Below are 24,690 nucleotides of genomic sequence, written 5' to 3' on the forward strand. Positions count from 1 at the left end.
ATTTGCTATGATTGGTACTCAGCATGTTGATCATGCCGAAGTTGATTATCAAAGCTCACAGGAATTTTTAGGTAAATGCATGGTAATTTGAGAACACTAAGTTGTGATCGGCATAATTGACAAAATGATATGTGAAAAGATGAAAGAAAGTGTGGTTAAGAGATGAATGGAATTTTTGATTTCTATGGGTGTAGCCTTCCAGGCAAGAGCATTCATGCTAACCAGTATTTCAGCTACAAGAAGGAATAATGCTGGGTTATCAACTGGAAGACATATAATTGCAGCCCTGTGGTCTATAAATGTAAATATATACTCACCTTCCTTGGTCTCACATGACATTCAGAATCCAAATATCAGGAATCAGCAAAGGAGACGGATACTAGAAATATTCTAAAAAGTAACTCTGGTGAACAAAGCTGCATCATTGGGTTTCTGGATTTCTCAAGATCCTGATAAGAATTCAGCCCAAAATGTCAAATTTTATGGATGGTTTTAAGAGCTCATCTTCGGGGCTTACTAATAATATAGTTGCAGACCTGCCAACTCACACGATGTTGCTGTGTGTCACACCATATCAGCTCCCTTCCCAGGTGATGAGTCAATATCACATAGTAGCAGGAAAACGAGCTGCAAATATTTGATTTCCAGCTTGTCTTTCAAGACTTTGAACAGCCGATGTCTTTTAAAGGGTGTGAAAACACACAAAGACATCAGCCCCAGACTCATCAAGTTATTTTAATTTTTGGAGGAGGAGATTTGGTGGGGCAAGGTATTTTATCCTCTCAGCATTGCCTCTATTCTTTCAGGATGGAAATGATTCAAACCCAACAGCATCGCTTTACCCTCCAGCATGTAAATAATATAAATCCACAGCACACCTCTCACCCACCTAATGCGGGGATAATTTACTACTTCTGCCCGCCTCCTGCCCTTCCAGAATAATTGTCATGCATTCCCTCAGAATAATTTTGGCAGTGCTGTTCCTTCAATAGGTGAGTGATGTATCTGTTCAACACCCCTAATAGATTTTCAGTGTGGGACTCCCCTCCCTGCTGCGCCCATCTTGTAATATAAGAATAGCTTATCCTCTCAGTAGCCTGCTTTTACTCCAAATATTGAGGGGCTATTTTTGGAGTATTTCATCCATTTAGCCCTCCTTCTACTTGTCCAATTTGAAACTTGTGTACCTCTGCAGCATCCCTCCTTTTCCATATAGTCCCACAGCACCACCTTTGTGCTTGAAATATGGAGTGGTTTTCGGCTGTATCCCCTGATTTGTGGAACGACGGGGACTGCTTGGCAACAGGACAGGTGAGATTACACATGTTCCCTGCTTACCAGGATACTGGGTGCTTGTTCTGTGAGTGAAAGTTACCTTTCAGTGTCTCCTTGGGGCTCCAAGATAGTTTGGACTTAAAGCCCAAATGAGATGGTGTGAAGATTGAGATAAGGTGATGCATAGCATAGTTGTTGCTATTTCTATAAAGATGGAATGTCTAGCCAGAGTGATTGGATGCCCCATGATGCGGTAAGCCATGGACATAACAAGCCTCATAGTTCTAAGCAAAAACAGATACGTCCGGTAATTAACCTACCTCCTGCTTCATGCCCTTATGTAGTGATTATATCTGGAGCACCACAGCTACGGGAGGACCAGAGAGAAACACATGTACATAAATCTCTGCACTGACTCATGCGGAATAGCATGTTCCCCCTCACTATGGCGAATAACATCTTACTAGCCCGTAGTATCAGGTGGATTGGGTCGGGCCCATGGACCGTCAAGGGGACTGCATTATTCTCAATTTTAGAAGCCCACATGTGGTGTGTAGATTGCTATTTGACCCTGTGGACAAGGCTGGTATTGGCTCAGGTAGATCTCTATTGCCCCTTGGATACTTTTACAAACCCAGATTCTTAGTTGGGCAAGACTAAACTTTGTTACTAAACACTTCTTGTTACCCCGCTCCATCTTTGTTAAATGCAATAGACACCGATATAACTCTGTGGGCTACAATGTTTCAGTTTACACCCAGTTCTTGGTGCTTCATGGTGTTGATTGACTTATGGATGTTTGGGGGGTAGGACAGTCATATTGGGTCTGGTGTAACTTCCCTTGGATGTTGTATGGTAGAATCACTGTGGGAGGAAGAGGAATACGTGGCACATACAGTATTACAGGCTGACGATGCAGTGAGCCAAGTTGGTAGCAGCCATGATCGCCCAAATTATGATGGGGGTGTAGCAGACTCAACAGGGTTTTTTTCCTGCCTTATTGAGGAGCCAAGACCAACACACAGCCATGCCGGCAGAAGTAACAGGGACAAGCGCAACCTGACAACTACACGTCCTTGTGCTTAGATGAATTCCACTGTAGCAACAGTGATATAGAGAGGGGGGATTCTGAGAAGGTACTGTCAATTGATATTCTCACTCGTTACAATTCTGGGGCAAGTATAAGGGAGGGTCATTGGTGGAGGTAGGTCCTACTGAACCTAACCAGCTGACTCGGATCATCTCATGGAACATAGCAGATTTTGGTTCCAAGCTTGACTGGACAGAGTGGGGCCTCTTCATAGACAAGCTAGATTTTTGTCTCTTTCTGAAGACATGGCTCTGCAGGCCACATGTATGAACATATTTTGCCTTCACAAACAGGCCGAGTTGCAGAATTGACCAGTATGCGAACACAAAAAAGGCTTTTCCTATGTATCAAAACCTATTTTGCAATTCAGTAACCTGTTACCGAAACCACAAAATGAGCTTGCCATTTGGTATTTGGGAGGGGCGTGTTTAGGGCACCCCTTCCAAGTACCGTATTGCAGCGGTATGTATGAATGATTTGTGACCATGAATGCGGTCGCAAAACATTAGCATTTTACCACCAACTTCAAGCTGGCGCTAACCCATTCGCAAATGGGAAGGGGTCCCCAAGGGACCACTTGCCCTTTGGGAATGGTGGCGAAAACATTTTTTAACAGCAGGCAGTGGTTCCAAAGACCTGCCTGCTCTTAAAAAATGACAAGAAAACTTTTCTTTTTTTTCTTTTAAACGCAGGCTGCATTTAAAAAGAAATGGTTCCTTTATTTAAAAGCAATCAGGGACAAGGTGTCCTGCTGACCCTAGCAAGCCACCATCCCCATGATTTCAGCAATTCCTAGGGAGTCGCAAATTGCGACCTACCTCATTAATATTAGTGAGGTAGGTCGATTTACGATCCCATAGGAATCGCTAAATGAAACTCTTTGAGTTTCATACATGAGGAACAGCAATTACGTAATTGCAATTCCAAGAAAATCGCAATTAGGTAATCACTGTTCCTAATGTTGATACATGTGGCCCAGCAAATCATCCTGCCGAGTGGATTATGCAAATTCCAGCAAGGTTCAGGGGCCTTACAACGTGGTTGAGTTCTACACTTGGGTGTACATCCAATGAAGTCACAAGTAACACTAGTGATATTTTATGTGTTAAACTTACATTCTCACAGTCATTGGTTGTTTGTGTTTATAATGTGTATTTCAGGTCTGTGGTTAATAAAAAGGAATCCCCAACCATTTATGTATTGTTCATGCATTTTGCCTCCTCAGTGGAAGAAATGTTTAAGATCATGGGTGGGGACTTTAATTATCAATTTGAGCCCCTTGACAAAAGCATTATTAATCATGCTGAAGAGGAGGACAGAGATTGCTCTATCCCGGTCTTAAAAATTCCCAATTAAAAAATGGTCTCCCCTGGACCTACAATTAAACGCTTTAGTTTTAAAACATTGTATTTGTGCTTGTAATGGTAGAACCCCTTCCAATACAGATGGGAACCACACATATAGTCGTACCCATCGCACCAGTCTATTTGATTATTTGATGCTAGATGTAGGACTTTGGGAATACCTTACGGACGTTGGGCCCGATTCGCAGAACTAACTTAAGACAAAATCCTAAACTTACTACTTTTGGTATTCACAGAAGTTAGGATTTTGTCTTAAGTTTGTCTTAAGGCAAACATAAAGATAGACTTAAGACAGACTTAAGACAGACTTAAGACAAACTTAAGACAGACTTAAGACAGACTTAAGACAGACTTAAGACAAACTTAAGACAGACTTAAGACAGACTTAAGACAAACTTAAGACAGACTTAAGACAGACTTAAGTTAGGATTTTGTCTCAAGTTTGTCCTAAGTCTGTCTTAAGTCTGTCTTAAGTCTGTCTTAAGTTTGTCTTAAGTCTGACTTAAGCCTGTCTTAAGTCTGTTTTAAGACAAATTTAAGATAAAATCCTAACTTCTGTGAATACCAAAAGTAGTAAGTTTAGGATTTTGTCTTAAGTTAGTTCTGCGAATCGGCCCCATACTAGTCACACCTAGGCATGATAGATTATCATAATACCCTAATTCTCATGATGGATCTCCCCAAGCATAGGGGTCCCTGCAGTCGTCCTAATCCTCTTGGTAGTAGGATGTAATTGTCTTTCAACTGACGTAGAGTCAAATGATGTACTCTACTGCAGTCTCAAGAGTTGGTTGATTCAATCTACAAGCTAGTGGAGGCATCCCTGGGGCATTTGCTCAGTCTGGATTTTACTCTGGTTTCAGATGTGCCCCCCTGGCATTGATAGGGAAATCCCATAAGCTTTTGTTTGAGGGCCTGAGGAATGTATTCACTAAGGAAGTCAAGCCTGTGGTTGCTAGAAGTAATCAACCCACTTGGTTTAATCGATCATGTTGAGCCGCAAAATCAGATCTAATCACTTGTATAAAACTACAGGACAGAAGCCTGATTTCATTAAAGAGGACGGCGTATACGAATACTACAGCAGAAGCAAAAAGGGAGTGGGATGAAAGGGAGTGGTAAGACGTATTGGCTGCTGCAAAAGATGGTGACCAACGTACTTTCTGGAAGATAGTAGCCACTGGGAATAAGGCAGGCTATTACCCCACAAAGAATAATATTCCAGCTCCTGGCTGGATAGAGCATTTCTCTGGTTTATACTCGGAGCGGGGGCGGTGAGCGATGATTTTCCCACACGTGTTGAACTGGGCTCTAAAACCCATGGCCCCGAAAAGCCCTAAACCTATTTTGAGTACCCGATCCTCACAATCCAGGAAGTATGTGCAGTAATTAGGAAAGTAGTGCCCAACAAAGCACCAGGGATTGATAAGGTCCTGGGTGACTTTTTCCTATCTGAGATTGATGTTTGGAGCGCCATGTATTATGCTATATTTTAATGCAATTATTGCTGGGATCCCTATTCCATCATCTTGGGCAGGAGCAGAGATCATGCCTATTTACAAAAAGGGTTCCCCCTCTTACCTGCTAACTATAGGCCTATTAGCCTTATTGGTTGTACGCAAAAGTTGTTTTTCAAAATTATTTTAGGGAGAACTACAAAACTGGATGGAGGGCAATGACATACTTACACCTCTACTGGATGGTTTTCGTGAGTGCACTTCCACTGTCGATCAGCTATTCCAGCTCCAGATGTTATATTGGAAAAACTTGGTCCTTGAGGGCGGCCGTTTATATGTGGTGTTTCTCAACCTACGTTCGGCTTTAATCGGATCTCCAAGACCACATTGCGGTCAGTGTTAGCCAAGATGGGGGTTACGGACTACTTGCTTGCAATGATTGTAAGGTTGCACAAAAGTGAAATTTTGCCCAGGTAAAATCCAGTTTCTAGATTTGTATATTGCATGTGGTGGTTCCGGTACAAATTGTGTCCTAAAACATCTGAATTATTAACTGCATAAATCTTATCGATTATTAGGCAATGTGTGAGAGCTGCTTCCTACTTTTCATGCAGTCTCCTACTCAACCCTGTACTGCATACTTAACTGTTTTGACTGGTACTAATGCTTTGTATATTTTAATATTATGCATATTTAAGTTATTTTTATTATTGATATTGATTATTGTTTAATTCATTGTTTTAAATGATGGTGTTTTAGTATGCATTTAATCATTTTAACTTTTTCTTGTAAATTGGATTTTTTAATCTGTTCTTTTATGGCTGATATGCCGAAATAAAGATTGTGATGATGATAAGACACTAACTGCAAAATATCAGAGTGAGGAGGAAGCAGATGTCTGCAGTGATCACCATTTAGTGGCCGCTCTTGTGAAGCTGAAGTTAAGAAAAACAGAATGCAAAACATCAGGGTGACAGCAGTTCGATGTGGCAACATTTCAGGACCCCAAGACAGAGAAGGCATTCAATTTACAAATCAAAAACAGGTTCCAAATCCTGGCAGACAAGAATGATGAGTCTGATCCAGCTGTAGACGCAGTCAACAAGAAATGGGAACAGGTCCCTTCAGTATATATGAAGAGCAGTGAAACATACCTGGGGACCAAGCCAAAGAAGAAGAAAAAATGGATAAGGCAAGCTACGTGGCAAGCAATTGAAGACAGGATGGAAGCAAAAAAGAAACTCAAGGAGGCCAAATCCGAGAGACTTTAGGAGCAGTACAAGCAACAATACATACAAACAGAGCAGTCAAAAGAGTGACAAGAGCAGACAAGTGGGCATACATGGATAACATGGCCAGCCAAGCAAGGGAGGCAGCCAGTAGAGGAGAATGGGGAAAGGTCTTCAAGATCACAAGGATAGTAAGTGGTAAATCTTGTGCAACATACAACACCCCTATAGCGGACAAGCAAGGCAGACTACACACAACAGGGAAAGAGCAGGAAGCAAGCTGGGCCGAGCACCTCAAAGAAGTCTTGAACAGACTAGTACCAACAAGCAAAGCCAACATCCCAGTAGCAAAGACAGACTTGGATGGGAACACCGCCCACCATAGAAACAAAAAATTGCCACTTCCACCTGATCTCTCAAGAATAGAAAAGCTCCTGGCCAAGACAACCTAAATGCAGAAATATTTCAAGGCTAACCCTGAAACATCAGCCAAGATCTTCCAACCACTGTTTACATCAATTTGAGAGGGAAAGAAAGTACCATGTGTCCTGAACCAAGGAATAATCATTGGGGGCCCGATTCACAGAACTAACTTAAGACAAATTCCTAAACTTACTACCATTTTGGTATTCACAGAAGGCACTTACTCATTTTGGTATTCACAGAAGGCACTTACTCATTTTGGTATTCACAGAAGTTAGGAGTCCTAACTTTAGGACTCCTAAAGGCCTTCTGTGAATACTGAAAGTCTTAAAATTAGGATTTTTCTCAGTTTAGTAGTAGTATAGTTAGGACTCCTAACTTTAGGACTCCTAAATGCCTTCTGTGAATACCGAAAGTCTTAAAATTAGGATTTTTCTCAATTTAGTAGTCCTAAATTTAGGACTCCTAACTTTAGGACTCCTAAATGCCTTCTGTGAATACCGAAAGTCTTAAAATTAGGATTTTTCTCAGTTTAGTAGTTGTAAAGTTAGGAGTCCTAACCTTAGGACTCCTAAACTGAGAAAAATCCTAATTTTAAGGCTTTCGGTATTCACAGAAGGCATTTAGGAGTCCTAACGTTAGGACTCCTAACTTTTGTGAATACCGAAATGAGTAAGTGCCTTCTGTGAATACCAAAATGAGTAAGTGCCTTCTGTGAATACCAAAATGGTAGTAAATTTAGGATTTTGTCTTAAGTTAGTTCTGTGAATCGGGCCCCAAGATTCCAAAGAAGGTTGCATTAACCAAATGTAACAACTGGCATGGAATCACCCTTCTGTCAATCCCAAGTAAAATCCTGGAAAAAATCATTGTATAGCACATTTCTAATGCAGTGGACAAGCTGTTAAGAAAAAACAGGATGGGTTCCGCAAGGGCAAAGGATATTTTGATCAGATCCTTACCCAACACAACATCATAGAGCAGTGCACGGAGTCGCAGATACAGCTATACATCAACTTCATTGATTTTGAAAAAGCCTTTGGCATCACCCACCATGACAGCCCTAGACATACGGCAATAGATAGTTCTCCTCAAGACCTGTGTGAGACAGGTATGCATGATGCCAGTGTTGCTCTTCAACCTAGTCATCGACTGGGTGTTGTGATGCACAGCAGAAGACCAAGCCAGAGGCATTGGATGCACCTTATTATTTTCACTGGAGGTCTTTGACTATGTGGGTGTGACCTAGCCTTTCCCTCTCACACACAACACTATATGCAGGACAGACTTCTCACCTCAACATCTATGCACTGCAAATGGGCCTGTAGATCAACACGATGAAATCAGGAGTCATGACACTCAATATCTCAAACCCTTCACCGATCAAGGATGATGGAGATGGCCTAGCCTTTACTAAAGAGTTCATCTATCTAGACAGTAGTATCAGACCTGATAAAGGGGCAAGCGGTGACAGCAAGAGCAGACTGAACAAGGCCAAGTTCAGTCTGCTCTTGAGGATGCTGAACAATGTGTGGAGGTCGTCTAGGTATACCACCAACACCACGAGGAGGCTTTACCATGTCTGCGTTCTATGCACACTCTTGTATGGGTCAGAATGCTGGTGGATGATGTTGGATCACCAAACTGTCAGCCTTCTACAGCAGTAACCTGAGAAGAATCTTGTTCATTTCCTGACAGTGAACAATCTCCAACCAGGAACTGCACACCAGATGGAAGCTAGAGAACATGGACACCATCATTTTGAGAAAAAGATGAAGATGGATCGGACACACCATCAGAAGAGAAAAGTTCAAGAGTGCATACCAAGAACAGCTCTCCTCTGGACCCCAGAAAGTAAACAGAAGAGAGGTGGGCCGAAGAATATGTGGAGGTAAACTGTAGAAACAAAAAGGAAGACCCTGAACCACAGCTAGGGCACTATACAGAAACTTGCCCAAAGAAGACAAAAGTTGAGGCCTTCATTGCTGCCCTATGTGCCAGTCGGCATAATGAGCAGTGTAAGAATTTGGATTGTTGGTTGGCTGGTGTGTGAGCCCTACTCAAGCAGCAACCACAATCCTTGTCAGGGTGAGGCACAAGTCAACCCTAAATTCACATGTGCCCAACCCTCTGGTAGCTTGGCACAGAGCATTCAGGCTTAACTTATAGACAATATGTAAAGTATTTGTGCAACATTTCAAACAGTGATAAAGCGATAAACACCACACAAAAGGGGCCCACACCAAGTTCGAAAAATAGAATTCATTTTAATAAATAAAACAAGACCAAAATGACAAAAATCCAATCAGCAGAACAGGAGATATGTAGATATTTTATTGCGCCAGACTGGGACAAAGTCACAAGTTCAGGCTGACCACGATGGAACGCGGGCCCATTACAGGGACCTAGTTAGGCCCGTTGAATGAAGTACCTTAAATCCTGGTTTGCTGAGTGGTGCAAGGATTCACGTCAAAGATGAACCGCGCAGCCGAAGTGATGCATCAGTTCCGAGATGCCGTGAGGCTGCGGTGTGAGGTACTGCGTCGCCACCGAGGATGCTGTTGGTGAGGAATTGGGATGCAAAGTCCAACATCGAGGATGCGCTGCGCAGTTGAGGCGATGCGCAGGTTCCGAAGAGCTGCAAGGCTGCGATGCAGAGTCTGGCATCGTCGAGACTGACTCTGATGAGGGATGCCAGGGCCTGTGCCAAGAATGCATCAGGTAGAGGCGGCTCAGTTGAGCTGTCTTTGCAATGGATCCAATCCATGCAGCAGCGACGATGCGTCAGTTCTGCTCTGGATTGTGTTACGAAGCAGAGGCAATGCATGGGTTCTGCTGGATCCAAAAGGTTTCTTTTGCCAGTTCAAAACGGCAGTTTAAAAACAGAAAAACAGGCTGCAATGGCAGACCTGAGAGATGTTTAAAGTGCTACTTAAGTGAGTGGCACAACCAGTGCTGCAGGCCCACAAGTAGCATTTAATGTGCAGGCCCTGGGCACAGTTAGTCCCACTTTACAAGTAAATGTAATACGCCTATTGGGTATAAGCCGATTTTACCATGTTTTTAGGAAATTACAATCACTTTACCACTGGTTAGAAGTGGTAACGTGTGCAGAATCCTAAAGCCAGCAAAAACAAAATCGGCAAAAAAGGAGGTCTGAAGGCAAAAAAGTTTGGGGATTACCCTGCAGAGAGGTCAAGTCCAACAGGCAGTGAGCAACAAAGTAGTAAAACACAATATAATGAATGCAACCTGTAGGGAAATTCCCTAAGACCCTACCACACTAATATGAAAGTTCTCTGTGTCCTTGATCTCTGATTGTTTACTTTGGAAAACTTCCTGTGTCTCCTGTTTTGGGGTTAGCATTTTTCACATATTGCAATCAAAAGACTGAGTCAACGGCATTACAGCCAGTGAGGGGGCAGATCTTGCTTCCGGAGGAGGCTAAACAGGGCTCTGACTCTCAGGGGAGATTAGAATTTTGACTCCACAAGTCAGAGTATACACACAAAGTCCACACTGAACCTTCTTCAACCTCTGAACTGGCAAACAAACAAGCCAGTCAGCTGCTGGCCCTTTGCCTAGCCATGCAAGTGTGGTTGGAGGTAGCATGGCATAGGCATAATTGCCACTAACATCAGCAAAATGAAAAGGCCACTGGGGTCATAATTAAAAGGTATGCTAAACTAGGCTGCACTGGGTCCCTCACACAGGCGTGCTCTTGTGCCACTGAACCTATTCCACTATTGATATCTATGCACCCTTCCAATATGGGGGTTTAGCTCCTCTGTGCAATCCATGTCATATTTGAATAGAAACTATTTACCTTCATCAGCACCACTCAGGTCATTAGAGGCTGGAGGCTGAAGGCTGATGTTTTCACTCAACGGCCCTCGCGTTCTTCTGGGCATGGCCACAGACAGAACATTCTGCACATCCTATCCCTCCAATGTGAGGTACCTGCTCATCAGGGAACAGAGTATATCAGCGGCGTGAGAAATGCACTCTCTTAATCATGGGCAGCGCACATTAGACAGCTGTGTGTGGAGAGTGGGCTCCTCTGTCCAGAGCCACATTGGGTCTGCCTGGTAAGATGGGCGGGTACTTCCGAGAGGACTAGCGGCAGTAAATTGACATCACTTATGGTACTCTGCCTTCCCCTCACTAGAGATGTTTTAAGGCTGGGGCAAAGTGGGCAATTACCCAGGGACTCCACATTCCAAGTGGCCACCTGGGATTGTGATCTTTTTATCACTGCAGCGCCATGAAACCGCCAGGTGTACGCGCGCTTTAGAAATGATTTAAACTCAAACTCAATTTCCCCTTTGTCAATGTCTCTGTATCACTTCCTTCATGCAGGCTTGAATTAGAAGAAAATAGGCAAAAAAATTCAAGGTTCTTCTGAATGAGGGTCTAAAAATATGTTTGGACCAGGGCCCTAAAAAATTCTTAAGATGACACTGTCCCTCAAAAATGGAGGGTGGATTCTTCCAGTTCTGGGAATGGCAGCAGGGAGTTATACGAGTGATCTAGGGTCACCCTCTTTGGACCTGCAACCGCACAAGAACAGACCTCTCAGCGCAGGAGTTCTGTGTCTTTGATTCTGCAGAAGATCACAGATTTCCTGATGGATCGATGAAAGCTTGGTGGCCTCTGCTCTCACGATTTATAGTATCATCACTAGCCCCTACAAAAATGAAGGCTTAGGTGTATGCCTTAGATAACTTTACATTTTTTAGGACTGATCCTTTTAGTACTTTTTCACTTTGGGGTTCTAGACATTTTTTATTTCAAAGACAAAGAGTGAAGGGTGCTCTACTTCTTACGTGCATAGCACCTTTCAGCACTATCGCGTTTGTGAGATTGTCAAGGGTTAGAGTTGGCTGTCTAGTTTTCATATCAAGCAAGCCCTGGTTGGTTGTGGGACAGGGAAACTGGGTTCAGAAATGACACATACAGCCCTTTTGGTATCCCTAAACTGGTTGAGTTTGTAGGGAAGCTTCCTGATATCTGTTCTTTTGTTGTTGTTTTTTTTTTTAAACAGTGTATATGTTGACCATGTTTGATGCATTCCGCCTCAGTGAAATAATTGCACCCCCAAAGTGGCATGCTCAGAGGGATTGCAGTTTGAAGATATTCAATAGCATTGAGGCCACCCACAATTAGACTGCCCAGTTCAAACAGTGAACCGGGGGGGCAAAGCGGGCACAAGCTATCAGAGAAGTGCTCCTGGCCAACCCACATGATAAGGTGGTGCGTCCAGGCATTAAACACAATGCACTCTTTTAATCAACATAAATGGTGCTGCATTGCCCTTGCATCAATTCTCCAAAGTACACAAGGCATTGAGATGGGAAGCTGCAAATGTTTTGCCTCACTCCATTAGGATAGGGGTGGTGACATCAGGGGTCAGTAATGAGTCTGGGTCCAGGCAGGTTAAGCAGCCTGGAAACTGGAAATCTTACTGTTGTGAATGATATGTTTGATCCACTTTGGTTTAACGTGTCAACATTTGCTGTATGACTCTTCCATCTCCCTTTTCATGTACCTCATGGCAGGCACAAACATTTTGTGGATCCTCAAGCACTTTTCCTTCAAGATGGGCGGCCATAGGTGTGGAAGATCCTTCTGAGGCTCATCCTTATTGGGTAGCACATGGCATGATGTTTAGCGTAATCCGCATCAGTGGACCGTGGATGTCTTCCTTGAGGTCCATGATTCTGGACGCTTTACAGTACAGCATGCCTCCTGCATCTGACTTCTTGAGCTTGTACATTGGGGATGGTAATATGCACTCAATGGCAGCCGCGGTCGGTAGTAGGAGTAACTGCAGGGCGGTGACGTGGGGAGGGGGAGGGGCAGAGTGGGGGGTAGTAAACTATGAATTACAGAGATTTACAGGTAAATTAACATATAAATTAAAAAACGAATTTCGTTGCGTGCACTGCATCGCATTTGGGGATGCAGTGCACGCAACGAAATTCGTTTTATTAATGTATATGTTAACTTACCTTTAAACCTCCATAATCCATAGTTTACTAACCCCCACCCTGCCCTTCCCCCTCCCCACGTCACCGCCCTGCAGTTACTCCTACTACCGACCGCGGCTGCTCAATGGGAAGGAAAGTGTGAGGGGACAATTTTTGTGAAGAGCTGAATTGGATTTCTGCAACTCACCTCAGGCCGCCATTGCGAGACCCAGCACCATGTGTAAAAGAGGTGTTAGGGCATAAGTTATGAACTGCTCATTGCGTACACTGAATCTAGAGGTCTCTGCAATGGCAGGACAGAAGGGTTGTTTTCAAAGCATATATCATGGTTTGGTGAGGGACGGGAAAAATAACTCATATAGTCAGGTCACTCTGGCCATGACCCACTCACATCAAAACGACACACTTAGATATTGTAAGAAATAACATGGAAGCAGGTGTATTGATTTATGCACCAATTAATATACTGCTGTCAGGGGACCATTTTTTCTTTTAGAGAAAGATTTTATTGTTTTCTAAAAACAGGTTATCACAAACAATGATTCTGCTCAGTTTAAGAACAGATACATAATAATCCAGTGTGAAAATAGGTCCCCATAGCCACATGATCCCACCAACCCCTGGATAAGCATTGCGGCACCTATTTGTTATGTTAACCAACCAGACCATAATAGCCCCACCATTTCCTCCATATTTTAGTGTATTTCTGGGGGCAGCTCCTCCCCTCATTCGTTGCTTCTTCCAATTTGTGTGGCGAGCGTTTATCCAATTTGCTCATGAAACATCAATTGAACGTTACGTACACATTGTAATTGTACACTTGTTTTGACTGTGTGCCCTTCCGAAGTTTGCTTTGCTTGAAGCCACGCTTTGGCCTTCTTTTGAGATCCATCATGTACAGCTGCCTGGCTTAAGATGCTCCCTGGTTGCTTGTCCATAGTAAAACAGCCTGTGGGCAGCCTGGGCTTCAAGAGCTGAGCCTGACTTAGGAGTGATGCCAGTCTCTTCTGCAGCTTGCCATTATTTGGGAGCTGATGGTCTTTATTTTGTAGCATGTGCTTGTCTTTTCCGCAACTGTCTATCTGCGGCTTTGTTGTATTGACCTGCTTATATTGGAATGCGTTGGGTTTCAGCCCCCTTCCCTGGTTCGGTGAGCAGACAGGACATCCTCCTTCCAGGACGCAGTTAAGGTAAAGCTCCTGGTTAACTGGCGCTCTGGTGCACCTTATATTCCACTTTACCAGGAGTTAATAGGACACCTTAAAAATTGCCCTGTCTCTTTGGGCGAACGGGTGCGGTGGACGTCTTGCCTAATTGACAGCATCACCTTGCGCCTGTTTCCCTGCCCCCGTGGGGTGGGGGTGGAATAACTTTTTCTGGCACACATTAATCTTTTCCCCATTACTTTGAGAAGGAAGGGTTATCCATCCTTCCTCCCTCCTTCCAGAGCCAATTTCTTTGTGATCCTCGAGTCTTCCGCCAGCTTATGGCTCCAGCCCCTTTAAGGCGCGCTTCACATCCGCATGCCCAGTTGGTAAGACCTACATCTTTCCTTGTGGGATATAGAGGTCTTGCAGGACACTCTGTTTGGTTTTTTAAGGTTCTTCTTTGATGTGGGTGAGCATTTCAGATATCATGTGATGAACACACGTGGATGAGATACCATGTGATGAACACACACTTTTTATTAACTATATTTATTCATGTTTAGATTGACCATAGCTAAAGCAGGCCTGCATTTTAAGATGGATGATGTAGGTTGCTATCTTACTTTGTGATACATGAACATATTATTCTCTTAACTCTTAATTTTCAAATCCATTGTTGTGGTTTTTTCTTTCCCTGCAAAATGTTTTCTTTTCTTTGTGATAATCACAGAATGGTTTAATGAGTGGCACATTTACGAAGACACTTGCAGAATACAGGTCCCTGTGTTTCATCTTCCTACAGATAATGCAAGTATGAAGAACTCAGAGAGAAGCTTATTGTGAAGAGTCTTGGGAAGGTAACTAGCACACAATTATATCATTTTGCTTTAATCTCATCTGATTGGACTGTCTCATGTGAACTGAGGGTAGGTGTAGCAAATGTTAGAGCAGTGCTTAATTTGTAAAATATTAACCCATTAACCGTGGCACAAATTTCGCCGTGGTGCGGGACTTTTAATGAGTGGGCGGGGCGGCATCGGCCAACGGACGTGCACAGCACTAGCCAGGTGGTGCTTGCGACGGCCGTTGGCCGACGCACGCAGGTAACGGGTTAAGGGCCAGGGCTCTGACCAGGAGGCCACTGCAGCTTGCACCACCCAACGCCCTTGTCACCGCTGCCAAAACAACTACTAACCATCTCTCTCGCCTGTATATGCGACAGTTCAGATTATTCCAGGTCCCCAAAGCTAAAGGAATGGCTGGGGAGGCAGGTATTAGCAATTTTAATGTATATTGCATTCCTAAACTAACGTTGTTCTGCTCATCTCTAAATTAGATGAGCACTGCCACCATGTGGTGCTGTTCTAAGTATGTTGTTGACAATTATGTGTAGGTGCCGAGCACCGGGCACCAATTAAGTGCCGGTGCTGAGCACCGGAAAGCCCCGGCTCAAATTAAGCACTGGTGTAGAGTAGATTAAAAAGTAGTCTGTTTCTTGATGCTGTTTAGAGCGGAGCAGAGTAGGACTTGTAGAGTACTCTCCTAAGTGAGAGAACTGATTTTCCTTTGTCCTTTCCTTTTGAGGTGACATCATAGTAGTTTGTCCTCTTTTATATGATTTTGAATTTGCTCAAACTATGCATTAGGTGATGAAGCCATATTTGTTTAATCCATAGTAATCTGATATCTGGCCTCAGTAATCTTTCATTCTTTAATAAACCTGTATGGTTTGAAATCATTTTCTGTCTCTTTCTTGTGTAGCCTAATGTACTTCATACTTATTTACTTTTCAGTTTTATATAGCGCAAACTAGACCCGGAGGTATTGCTTTACATGAGCACCAGTTGCGTTACAGATGGACACATTCATTTCTGGGCGCAGGGAGATTAAGTTATTTGCCCAGAATCTCAGGATGTTTGAGCCTCCCACCAGACTCGAACCTGGTTCCCCAACTTCAAAGTTAGCGGCTCTATTTATTGAATGTGTCAAATTTTAATTTTGAGTGATCTGCCCAGAATCACAGGATGTTTGAGCCTCCCACTAGACTCGAACCTGGTTGCCCAGCTTCAAAGTTGGCCCCTCTATTTATTGAATATATTGATTTGTTGACCAGCCTCAATTTTTTATTTTAATTCATCAGATAGCACTTTATGGGCCCCGAAATGTGCACAAGAACAGCGTTACCACATGCAATCAATGCATTGCAAGTTTTCGAACACTGCCGTTATGATTCCGTGTGTCAGCTTTGTAGTCCAGACTTCATTTTATGTAACATGACACAGGCTCCTCGTGCGGTGCTGGCGCAAGGGTCACGTGAGGCTCAATACTGCGCCATTTTGTGTCTTTCTTTTGTGCAGTTCCTATGGTATCTATTTTTGTACCCTCTGTTGTCGCGGGCAATGCCCAGGCATATGCCATCTCTTTTGATTCTGCCGAGCCTCTGCCTCCCCTCTCTCGCCCACCAGACAGTGGGCCCCCTCCACAAACTTGCCAAGAGCCGCCGAGCCCACCGTGGAGCAGCACTGAGCGGGTCGGGGGGAAGGGGCGGGGGTGGCAGCGAGAGACCGGGCTGGTGGCACTGATGCACAGGCTGCCTGGGCACGCAGCCTAAATACCAGGGAAAGTGGAACAAAAAAGCAGTGTCTGAGGAGCAGACAGAAATAAAGTGTGAACAAAACTAGACTCCGAGACAGCACGTCCGCCTCTACCCGGGGGTAGGGGCAGCAGCCCGCAGGTTTACTCTGGGCTGCCAAGCTGGGACCCCGGGCACTTGTTTGCCAACTCCCAGGGTCCATTTAAGAGCGGCGAGCGGGGCTGGCGGAGGCGACACCCGGCCCTGCAGACAGCAGTGGGAACAGCAGAAGTACTTCTAGGGAAACTTTAGCACTTCTCAAACTTTCTGACGCCGGCAAGAGAGAGCAGACGGAAAACGTAAGAGATTTCGGCAACTTTCGCAGGGGGGAGGGGCTTGTGGGGGATGTATGCTTGCAGTGCGGGCTGGCCCTGGACATGAAGCAGCCTTTCTGAAGAGGGATGCGCCGGGTAAACGTTGCAGTCAAGAAGCAGCTTGCCTGTTGTGAGGATGGATGCGCACTAAAAGTGGCGCAGACGAGCAGCTGCCATTTAGTGGCGGGGTGCGCCCTAGAAATGTTAACGACCACAAGATGGCTTTCTGGCTTGGGGATGCGCCCTAGAATGTTCCAGGGGCGACTGATGTCTGTTGGGAGGGACGAACCCTAGAAATGGTAGTTGCATACAGTAGCCTTTTTGTTGTGGGAAGGCACCCTAAAAAATTTGCCTCAAAGAATCTGCTTTTCTGCCGTGGAGATGCGCCCCAGAAATGTTACAGGCAAAACGGTGCCTTTCTGTTGGGTAGCTGCGCTCTCCGTCAACGCGTGTCGCTCACTGAAAGGGGTGTGTACATGAACCATATCCCCTGGGTGTGCCCTCCGGCACACTGAGCGTCACACCTACTTCTGTCCGCTCTGAGATGAAAGGATGAGTTTTGTGCTGAGGGCAGTACCCAGCCCTCTGGGTCGTTTGAGAGGAAGGGCGGGACGGCGAGGTAACGGGGGCGCTTGTGAAACAAAGTCCATGACATCTGTGCCCGCAGTGCAACAGAAGCCAAAGTGCATTTTAGACTCAGTTTTTTCCAGGGCGCAAGAAGTATATTTAATCTCCGTCTTTATTTACGAGTTTGTTTGTTTTTCAAGCAGCATTACGGCCGCCGCTGTGTGTGTTATATTTCCGTCTGTCCCGGGTTTGTCTGACCAGCGGAGACAAGCCATCACATGCAGAAACGGCCACTCAGAAATCTAACTAACGACGAATTCACGGTACAGCTGTCGAACAGCAGGGGGAGGTAGCTGGGGAGACGAGCCTGGACCCCGGAATGCAGGCGTTTCTTTTTTATCATCCCAAGATGGCTAGACTATTATGGTAACACGCGTTGGCGGCGCTGCGAAACGCAAAACGCTTGGCCACAGCGCTATATAAATGAATACCCGTTTGTAAACGGTTGCCATATTATGAACGTATATTTCGAGGTGTCAGCCATTTGTGTATTTTTATTTCTCTTTTCCCAGGTAATGGCGGCCTTTCGAGGTCCTGTAATGCGTGAACGGACTCAACCTGGCCCCAAGGGGAGGAGAGAGAGGCGTCAATTATTTTCACTTTTCGTCCCGTTTTATTTCTCGGCGTGTGGGGGCTGCCGTAGTACATGTCTGTCCTCACAAAAAGAGAAGCACCCGTTTCCATTCGGACGTTGAAGGGAAAACTAAAAGCCACACTCAATGAACACAATCTCATTTTAACACTAAACATGTCATCGCTTTCAACAATAGACGTCCGTGAAACGCCATCGATTTCCGACATTTTCATGGAAAACCATGGCTATCCTGAAAATAAAATATGTCTCTATCACGAGATTGTCGGTACAAATATTTAACTGCCCAATGGCAAACTTTTTTTTTTTTTTTAGTTCGTCAGCCTCCTCAAAATAAGACGTTTTCCGCAGCGTTTGTAAACGCAGCTCCTACACTGTGCGTGGTCCAGAGAGGACTTAAAAGCACACGTGTCAAAAGAGGTTTTGGAATTGCTCGTTTGTGGTTTATGTGGGCAGTGGAAGCCACGGAAATTCATTCAGGTCTTTTTGTGCAGAACGCGTTAGTCGTGCGGTATCGTAGCGCTGTTAATAAACAGTTTGTTAGTTGTGCTAATTTCTTCGAACTTTTAATGATAAACAGTCGAATCAGCCCTGCTTGAATTCGACCCGCCTGCTTTAATCGACTGAGGTACTTTGCCGGTGCAATGTTTGTGCAGCGCCGGGTCCTTGCCATCCCTCTCGAGAGGCAGCCACGTGCCAGGGTAGATTTTATTTCCAGAACACGCTCCGCCACACCCATATGCGCACCTAGGACCCTCATCCTCGGTGCCACACAGTGCTTTAAATGAGCCGGTACTGTCCGGTACTGAGTACCGGCACCTTTTTATTTTGAGAGTGAGAGTACCGGCAGTTTTCAAGAGAGATGTCATACTTTTCATTGGAGTACCAGCCGTTCTTCACTTGTGCCACAGCTAGGTCATCATTTCCGCAGTCACAGCCCCGCTCCAGGAAGAGGTGGGAGATGCTGTGGAGCTGAGCCCCCTTCCGCTTTTAGAGGGAAACAGGAAACAAGGTAGAGGGGTGGCTAGATAACCTCACTTGCCCTCCTAAAGCGGCGCTGTGTGACGCAGGGCGAAGGGACAAGATATATGTGGTGTAAAGGCGCATGATCCGAAACTTGGCAGCCCTAGGGGGCAACACCATCTGACCAGTTGTGAATGGACTGTGACTAGAACCGGTGGCTGGCATGTTGATTTTTAGTTATCAACTGACCCAAGTGGAGAAACTCCTAGCCGTGTCTGTTTCCATCACGGAAGTGGTCACTGGTGGGTTTTGGTGTCTAATGACAATCCCTTAACTAGCAGAATGTTCCGTTTGCTCTTCAGCTGAATATGTGCAGCCAGTCCTATGTCAAAAAGCTAAATGTGTATATCCTATGTCGAAACAAAAAGTGTCCATTAGAAACCATTTGCAACTGGACTTTCAACCACAAGAGGCAGGAGTAGCATTGGTAGAGCGATGGCAAGACCTGTGTGACCCTTAAGCAGTGGGTCGTGACCCAGGTGACAACGCACCAGCGTGCCATGCCCTCTGACGTGCAACCCTGAACCCTGTGAGTGACGTGGAATGTACGTGCCTGTGTGCGTCTGCAGTACTTAAGACTCAGATACATCTCAATACATCAGGATACTTCGGACCTCACACTTCATATTATGGTCATTCTCACATCGGATCCCGCCCGGTGAGCACACCCGGCCTTCGTCTGCAGCCTGAAGCCCTGCCACGTCATAGGTCCAATGGTTCAGTATTTTCTGCCCTCCTCCTCATGTTTCGCCTACCCTGTGTCATTCCTTCTCCTCTTTATGCTTTACCCTCCTTATGTTCTTCCCTCTTCCCGCTTTTCCCTCCTTATGTTTGTCCCTCTTTCCACTTTTTTCTCCTTGTGTTTGTCCCACTTTTAGTCCTCATCAATCGTCTCCTCCATGCCCTTCTCCTTTCCTTCCCTCCTCCTCTTCATCTCGTTTTGATGTTCCTTCTCATCTCCCCATTTCTTCTCCTCCCACGCCTTTCTCTTATTATTCGCCACCTTTTTCATCTAATTCATGTTCTTCTTATTCCGCGTCTTTTACGTTTTTTGGCTCTTTTATCTTTCCTTTCTCATGTTTTATTTCACTCTTTGTCTTCCTTGTCTTCATCTTCCTCTTCTTCCGCTTCTTTTTTTTTTCTTTTTCCACTTTTGTTTTGTATTCTCCCTCCTCTCTTCCGCCTCTCCATAGCTTCCTTCTCCCTCTGCTCCTGTTACTAGGCCTCATTCACACCTCCTGTAGAGCATAAAAGCCTCGTCGTGTCAGTCCTGGGTGCCCTCCCCCACCCCAGCCTTCTCGTTGACCTTAAACCCTCATGCTTTCTTAATACTTCTATTTGCGTATTCCATCCGTGATTCCGCAACACCATGGCCTACCCTAAACCCCCCCTGACGCACCTCCGCCTTATTCTGAATACACGTTTTTACTTTCTCTGCCATGGCATGTTCACCGATGGTTGGGTACTCACACTGATCAGTATATCACCTCAATGCTTTTAGTCGCCGTTGTGCACTTCCGCCCATTGGGTCTGAGTGTCTCATTACCCCGAAAGGTGCTAAGTGTGGAATATTTGTGTACATTTAACCCACGCGCACGCGTTGCCTCCGTGCTGTGGGGAGCTGCGTTATATCCTTGTCCCCGCACGGCCAGGCCACGCCAGGCAATGAACTGACCTCTTGCGGAGAGCTTTGCTCGGTCAAGGTGACCATTAACACGCGAGGCGCATGTCCACCCTTCACCTAAGGGACAGCATGGCTTTTATTCTGAAGCAGACACTCGCACACCGAAGGTAAAAGGCCCACTTTCACGAAGGCCGGTGGAATTTTCCAAAGGAGGAAGCCATTTTGTTGTTTTTTGGCACACAATGCTCTGACTTTGTCATTAGCAACAAAATGGCGCCAATCGAGATGAAATCGTCGCCATTACCATGTTTTGTTTTATCTTCTCTTGATTTTCTGACTTAATAACGCCATTGCTTTCTTGTTTCTCCAAGCCAATTAATAAAAGAAACAGGCCGATGTAAAGATAAAAAGAAGCATGAACTGGAAGATTTATGTGAAGACAGAGACAGAAGGGGGAAATAAACCTAGGGTAGAGATTGTTATATAGAAAATAAGACGGGCAGGAGTTTTATAGATACCTGAAAATACAGTTGCAGGTGTATATATATATATATATATGTTTGTATTAATGTTTAATTTCTCTTTGTCCATTTTCAGTTCACCTGTTTTGTATGTAGCCACATTTGTAAATTTTGACAATTTCTTTCAATTTTGTTCCATTTTCCTCGACTTTCTGTTGCTGTTTATTGTTTGCTTATTTTTCATTTTTCTTCTCCTGCGTTTTCCTCTGTGCATCCGCCTTTCTGTCTGTATCATTTCGAGCCTACGTTTCTCTCTGTTTGTTTTAATGTCTCTGTCTCCCTCGATGTCTGATCGTCCGCCTGCTTTTCTGGGGTTTTCGGTTGTGTGGGTCTATATTCTAGCCACTTATATATTTTCAGCGTGACTACCCGCTGTTTTTCTTATTGCATTTTCACTATCCTTTTCTCTTTCTATTTCTTGTTGTCTGTATATATTTTGTAATTGTTCCACTGTTGTTCTTCCCTCATCTTGCTCTCTATATTCCCCAGTCGTCCGACTGTGCCTTCGCTGTCATCTTCGCTCGCGGGAGAGCCTATGTCGTCATTTCCTTTCTTCTTGATGGGCTTAAAATGCGCTCTAAATACGTTTTTATGTGAAATGTTTATGGGGAAATTCTTTTTATTATGGTCATTATATACAGAAGCAACATTTATTCGTCAGAAATAATCTTGATTATACAATATTGCTGCGAAATGTAGTGTAAGGCGTTCTTATCAAACAGAAAGGACGTTTATTATTAACAATAGCGACAATTACGTTAGGGAAACAATAATAATACAATCATAATAATAGTATTTATAAAAACAAAACCCTAATCGATAACAATAATAAAAGCGCGTGTTTGGGAACGAAGTGTACAATTATCCGGTATGGAAGGAATGTTTTTCCCAAAGTACAGTGCATAAAAAGCTCACCCCTGATGCGTGACATGCACCCGAGCTGTGAGGCGCTTGCCGCAGCCCTCTGTACACACCACGTCCCCTGATGACCACTGCGCGCATTCCTACCCGGGACCCGTACATTCATAGGGAGCCCCTACCCAGGCAGCACACAGAACGGAAGAGAGCGCTTAGGAACACGACGGTGCCATGGGAAATAGCGCCCTTTCCCTTTCACAAGGTGGCAGGCACCTGAAACAAGCAGGTAGCTATAGAGACAGAGATCCAAATATCGATTGATAGAGATAGATATATAGATATTTCATTAAATAGATCTTGAACGGCAGAAATCATTGCTTCTATCAATAAATAGGTAGACAGATAGATAGATAGATAGATAGATAGACAGACAGACAGACAGATAGATAGATAGATAGATAGATAGATAGATAGATAGATAGATAGATAGATAGATAGGTAGTCAGATGGACAGGCAGACAGACAGATAAATGGACAGACAGACGGATAGTTAGATAGAGAGATAGACAGATGCATAGATAGATAGATAGATAGATAGACAGACTATTCTGAACCAAGTTACAGTTACTCACCATGCCGTGGTACTGCTCATCGCTTCATTGAAGCCTGCAGTTTGCTGGATGCATATGGGCTGCTTTACTTACAAGCATATTTTCAGAACTTACCTTATTGCCCTTCAATGTAAGCTGACCTCCGTTTCTCATCCATCATAATAATGTAATTTTTTCTTATTCTGGGCCATTGTAAATGTAAAGTTTGTTGTTGTTTAGCATCCGTATATGGATATAAAAAATGCTCTAACATCGTCTTGGACCATGTGAATGTGAAAGAACACAAGGAAATACATATAAAATGTACCCACAGATCATGCCCAGTGTTACCACATACCCTACCTGGGCACTTTTCAGTCATTCGTGACACATCCACACATTTCATGGGTAGGACCACAGGGGACCATGTCAGGGGACCGGGGATGCTGGCATGGGCAGGCGGTTTCAGGGACATCTGAAATCTCAGCAGTGAAGCTAATTTTCATGGGCCCGTGGGAGAGAGATTGGTAGCCTCTGCCCAGTGTCCACTACATCAGGAAACAACATGAAATAGAAGCCGGCGTCGAGTTTGTGAAGGAAGCAGCGCATACTCCATGGCCGCCTGAGCAGGGGTGGTGATGTCAGTGCGCAATCCGGGGTGTAACGCAGGCCCCTGCAGGGCAGAAGTGGGTGGCAACACTTTAGGGGTCCAAAACCTTTTCCGGGATTCAACCCAAGGTCAATGAATATCTGTAAAATATGGGAGACTTCACATTCTCGAGGTGTGGGTGGCAGCACCTGAGGGGGTCCTAACCTTTCTGGGGAGGGGGTGATTCTACCCAAGGCCAATACATTTCTGCGAAATATGGGAGACTTCACATTCTGTAGGGTGGGGGATCATTTAACGTTATTGTCGCATTATAGGCAATATTGTACTACTGTAGTGAACATTAGTTCCCACTGTTCTCTACAAGTCACTTATCACTAGGACTCGGCTGAGAAGAGCACCCAGAGGAAGTGCAGTTCATGATGTGTGCTATTTGAAACAGTTCACTCTCTCCTTAGCCGAGTTGGAATCATATATTTTGTATACAGTCCTGGAGGACGCAAGCATTTAACTAATATACAAAGACTTCTGGTATGAAAACAGCCCCAAAAATCAGTAATTCTCTCCCAAGACACATTTGATGTGAGCCCTCCCATAGTAATTCAAGCCCAACCTAAAATCTAATGTACATTCTACCTATTCCAAGTGACCAGAGTGTGATTCGGACCACCTGCATGTATGTCTGGCACCAGGAATGCACCTCACCTCACCTCTTATGCCTTGCTGTGAACCAGAGTGGCCTACTCACAAAGACATTTTGCAGTATGTATAGTAGTGCTCCTGAAATAGTTTTTTTTACCTACTCTTACATGCCTATTTTAACTGCCCCCAAAACATCTATACTGGGAATATTCAGGGAATAGTGATGTAAAATTAGTGTGAATACAACTATGTTCTCTTTGCACTCTTACTATTCACGAGCTGGGTGTTTTGGGGTGAATCACAAAGGCTTGTAAGTGTACATAGAAGCCTATTTGTGTAGTACTACTTCTCGTCCCCAATAATACTTTGTAACTTGGTCCCCTTGGCTGTCATTTTTTAGGGTATATTACAAAAACGTCCATGAACGACCCTTCCTTTTTTTAAAAAATATTTTTTATTGAGATTTTTCATTTAATGCAAGCAAGGTACAGCAATTGTAGAAGGTAAAACAAAAATACAGTACACATGATATACTTAATAGTGACAAAAAAAAAAATATATATATATATAAAGGACGTCCAGATACATAAAAAAGAAAACATCTTAATTCATAATCTCATTCATCCAATTCTCTAAAGGGCTCCAAAGTTGTCCACCCAACCTTCTCCTTTTCCTGCCTTTAAC

General features: G+C 44.3%; 1 protein-coding gene and 1 long non-coding RNA gene across 4 annotated transcripts in view; one reads left to right on the forward strand and one right to left on the reverse strand.

The window, feature by feature from the left end:
• Positions 1 to 24,690, reverse strand: part of NFIB (nuclear factor I B) — a 630,357-nt gene that overhangs the window by 360,260 nt on the left and 245,407 nt on the right. The gene's annotated exons all lie outside the window — the stretch shown is intronic.
• The window catches only part of LOC146866131 (uncharacterized), a 52,424-nt gene that overhangs the window by 16,926 nt on the left and 10,808 nt on the right, over positions 1 to 24,690 (forward strand). The window contains exon 2 of the long non-coding RNA XR_014970502.1: positions 14,779 to 14,833. This is a non-coding gene — a long non-coding RNA (uncharacterized LOC146866131). The remainder of the gene's footprint in view (positions 1 to 14,778; positions 14,834 to 24,690) is intronic.

Source organism: Triturus cristatus, chromosome 2_1 (genome assembly GCF_964204655.1).
Source record: "Triturus cristatus chromosome 2_1, aTriCri1.1, whole genome shotgun sequence".
In the NCBI taxonomy this organism is placed as follows: Eukaryota; Metazoa; Chordata; class Amphibia; order Caudata; family Salamandridae; genus Triturus; species Triturus cristatus.